The sequence below is a fragment of the Armigeres subalbatus genome, chromosome 2 (genome assembly GCF_024139115.2).
Source record: "Armigeres subalbatus isolate Guangzhou_Male chromosome 2, GZ_Asu_2, whole genome shotgun sequence".
Classification (NCBI taxonomy): domain Eukaryota; kingdom Metazoa; phylum Arthropoda; class Insecta; order Diptera; family Culicidae; genus Armigeres; species Armigeres subalbatus.
The window spans coordinates 324,014,464-324,018,996 of NC_085140.1; the positions used below are offsets into that span (position 1 = coordinate 324,014,464).

At 43.8% G+C, this 4,533-nt stretch overlaps 1 pseudogene; it reads left to right on the forward strand.

The window, feature by feature from the left end:
• Positions 1–2,737: 2,737 nt before the first annotated feature.
• On the forward strand, positions 2,738–3,580 carry LOC134216850 (protein D2-like; annotated as a pseudogene).
• The last annotated feature ends 953 nt before the right edge of the window (positions 3,581–4,533 follow it).

Sequence of the window (4,533 nt, forward strand, 5' to 3'; positions counted from 1 at the left end):
GAGCTCGTTCAGTAGCCTCTAGGTTGCGAAGGCCGACGGAGGTCCTTCGTAGCTTAGTTGGTTAAAGCACCAGTCTAGCGTACTGTAGGGTCATGGGTTCGAGTCGGAGGTCCTTCGTAGCTTAGTTGGTTAAAGCACCAGTCTAGCGTACTGTAGGGTCATGGGTTCGAGTCCCATCGATGGGAAAATGGTTACCTCCAATACATTTTCCAAAGCAATATCTTCCACATAACGTACATTCACATATGAGTTTTCATAACATTGTAAATTCATAGGGGCTTTGTTGTTCTTCAGCCTTCCAATCTCCTTCTGGATTTCCTGGAGATTCGGAGCCGGTAAAATTATGTCCTGCGCACGTTTTCCCAGGTTCATCACCATACAACTTTCTTCGTCGGCCACATCGCCATTCAGGTGTTCTTCGTTGTGCTGCCGCCATCTTTGGATCACCTCACGCTCGTTCGTAAGAAGGTTCCCGTTTATGTCCTTACACATATCAGGCTGTGGCACGTGGCCCTTTCGTGAACGGTTCAACTTCTCATAGAACTTTAGTGTGTTATTATTAGTGCGGTATAGTTGCTCCGTCTCTTTACGGTCTCGATCTTCCTGTTGGCGCTTTTTCCTCCGGAAAATCGAGTTTTGCCTGTTACTCCTGTTAGGGTGTAACTGGAGTGTTTTCACTGGAGTGTATTTTCAGCGCGCGCGCTCCTGTTGCTCTGGCGTACATTGTTTTGACAGTTTGACATGACATTTCGAAAATTCAAATATCCCTCTATTAGTTACACTTACTTAACTAAGATTATAGAATCGTTTAGATGGAGTAAAATGAAAGAGTAGAATTTTTCGCACTGAGTGTAGGACAAAACTGGTTGCAGCAATCTCGCCCATGCTGCATTCTTCTCTTCCACTAACTGCTCACATTCCCCGTCATACCAGTCGTTTCTCTGATCCGGGGGCACCGTGCCTAGTGCAGCGGTTGTGTTGCTACCAATGGCGGATCGAATATCTCTCCAGCCATCTTCAAGAGACGCTGTGCCTAGCTGCTCTTCCGTTGGCAGTGCCACTTCCAGCTGCTGCGTGTATCCTTGGGCTAGTCTACCGTCTTGTAGTGTTAAGCCGCCCAGTGTTAAGCCGCGGGGTTCGACTACGACGCGTGTTGTACACCGCCGAGAGTTTTGAGCGCAGGCATACTGCAACGAGGTAGTGGCACAGAGAACAGACGTTGAAGCTGCACTCGCCATGTTGTGATAACTTTTTACTGTTCATTTTGAAATAACTTTGGAATGTCGCCGTTATCCCCTGCATAATCAGCGCTAGCGTCATCAAAAAATGCCACTGTGCGCTGTGCGTCGTTATGCATGCAAGAGCATACCAGCGCCATCGTGTTGTCAAAATGAGATTGTGAGTTTTGCAATGTCGACGCTGATGGCGTTGCGGTTCGGTGAGTTTGTTTACACATGTTTTGCAAGAAATTTTGTTCGAGCCTCCATGTCTGTTCTCTGTGGTAGTGGGCTGCGGTAAGGCCTTTGCCGATTATATCGAGTCGTATTAGTGCTGTCCAATGAGCAGCTCGAAGTTGTTCCCGTCCTGCTCGTTCTTTTTTGTCAACAAATAGGCATGAGCAGGACAGGGAGAAATTTCGAGCTACTTCAAGCTCTCATTGGACAGCACTATTATCTTTTATATTGCTCGTAATTATTGGTTTTCCAGGCGGTTTATTGGACCTGCGCAAACCTCCTGTCTCATTGGAGGGCCGTCGTGTCAGGTCTGTTTTGTGTCCCACCTGACACCAGGGCTTGGGCTTGTGCGCTTTGAGCGCACACGGTCGCTTTGGAGGGGCCTACTTGCGGATACATGCAGCCTTTTATACTCCATTGCACAGTGACGTCACGCACGACTTTTGACAGGTACTGGTCCTGTTGTTTACAGACGACTTTATTTTAATTTCCAGATACTTCTATCAATCTTTGGATTTTCTGATCGATAATTACCTAAACTTATCGATAATTACCAATATTTCAATGCGGAATGTACGGAATGTCTTCAACATCGTGAAATATGCAGATTTAATTTGGATCAAAAAAATTCTAAGTCCGAAACGTAAACAACAGGACCAGTACCTGTCAAAATAGTAGAGTTAGGTTTGCCGCGCGCAATGACCTATAAGAGTTTAACTGGGCCCACTGTCAAACACCACCCCACATCTCACCTGGGAAGGGATCGTCAAGCCCTTATGCAACGTACACACCAGTCAAGCAGTTTGACGAACATTGACTCCGCCCCCAAGAAAACGCTTCGGTTGCTGCCCTTGATCTGGAGATGTTTAGTCCAAAACTAATCGGTTGGTTTTGAAAAATCTTCTTTATCTCTTTCATGGATCGCGCTTCAAGATGCAACTAATAATAAATCAATAATAAGGAGCTGTCAAATCGTATGGACGCTTCGCTTCTACTTTGACCGCACCCTTTTACTCCCTATGATCGCATATCAGCCCCATCTTTACTGGATTTCTCATATTGAACAAATATGCGATTGTGGGCAGTATACTTTCTTCTGAAAATCACTAACCGATTTTCTAATTTTATACAGTTTCGATTTTTTTGTTGATTACATTTATTTAGCTTTTTTTATTTTTATCCATGATGGCATCACTGTACGTAAGAAAAAATCCAATTGGATTGGAATATTACTAATAAAGCTTTAGATTAAAAGCTCTCGGGGCAGCCTTCCAATCAGCTTCCAACAAGCCCCGGCAAAGCAAATCTGTCGACCGCCGTCTTTGATTGGTTTTCATTTTGTTTCTCGTGCATTCCACTATGTCAATCAGCCGGCTGCAATCGTGTGCAACACTCGCTCGGGGACTTTTCGCATCGACTTCGGTTCGCTTGTTTGCTTCATCCGTGGCCAAAAGTATGGATAAACACCAAGTCGTTCGGATGTTATTCCGGTAGCTCCAGCCGAAGTAGCGAAGGTGAGTTACGCAAGCGGTGTCGTTGTCAACGAGAGAAATGAACTGACCCCAACCCAGGTGAAGGACATTCCGAAAGTGGAGTGGACCGCGGACCGTTCCGCTCCGTACACTTTGTGTATGACCGATCCGGATGCTCCTCATCGCACGGAGCCAAAATACCGTGAGTGGCACCACTGGCTGGTGGGTAACATCCCGGGAGGTGATGTGACCAAGGGCGAAACTCTGTCGGAATACGTCGGCTCGGGACCTCCACAGGGAACTGGCTTGCACCGGTATGTTTTCCTGGTGTACAAGCAGAATGGTGGCAAGCTGACCTTTGATGAGCCGCGCCTGACTAACCGCAGCGGTGATAACCGTGGGGGATTTTCAATCAGCAAGTTTGCCAATAAGTACAACCTGGGCAATCCAGTGGCTGGAAACTTCTACCAAGCCGAGTGGGATGACTATGTTCCGCTGCTATACAAACAGCTCGGTGCTTAAGCCGGTTGATAAGTTCTTGGTTATCTAATTTGATCGTTCTGAAATCTAATATTGGCGCTGTTGAAAAATTGTGTTTAGTCATTGAAAGTGAAAATAAATTTTGCCTGATAAGGTGTTGATAAATATAAGAAATCTTGTTTTTATTCAGCTTTTCATTTAGATGAGGCGAGACGTTTCAAGCAGACGAGGAACTGATAGGAAAAAGATAACTCCGTAATAAATTCATTGTGTTTGGCACTGCTGTTGATTATAGACACAATAGATTCCAAATGGTCGGGGTTCTGCCAAAATGCACCAAGCGGCGTATTGATTGACTTGTGATATTTTGATCGGAAATCATTTCATATCAATTCATCCATACATTTGTTGTATGATATCCTTAGTTATGGGGTACTGGGACATTCAATACGATTTTTAATCAATTAAATCTCAGAAAAAAAAATTAAGGCTCTTTTTAGTGGAATGTATTCAACCGTCTAAGACGAGTTTAGTACACTCCATTTAATTCCACTACGTTTGGTTATCTCAGTTACGTATTTCGACCTCAACTGTGAGTCGTCTTCGATTCCATTTGATTTTGCTGGCGTAAACGAGAATGAGCATCAGCTGTCGTTCAGCGCGTTCGTACGTAAACAAGAATAAGGGTGATAATCTTATATGCCTACTTTACAACTAATTACCTTATTGCTTAGGTAGAAACTTGAAGAGCCAAGAGCTGCCGTTTCCCTGATCCTTATTCAACAGCGCTGTTTGTACCTGTCGGTCGATTTCAAACGCTCAGCTACATCAAGTTTCCATGGAGAAGACATTTCTTAAGATTTTAATATTTGATGCCGTAATTGGGTTTATTATCCTTATACAGTAGCAGTACCTTAGATCTAAATTCAATGTAATCCCTTATCGTTTTCTCTTTTCGCCTTATTACTTCCGCCATATGTTCCTTGAGCCTTATTTACATCTAATGATCTTTTGTTTGGCCTACATAAATTTTTTTACATTAGGAACAATTTATTTTATAAACGCCTGCCTTATTTAACTACTTTTCTCCAATTCCGAAGATCATTTTGAAATGCTTATAATAAATT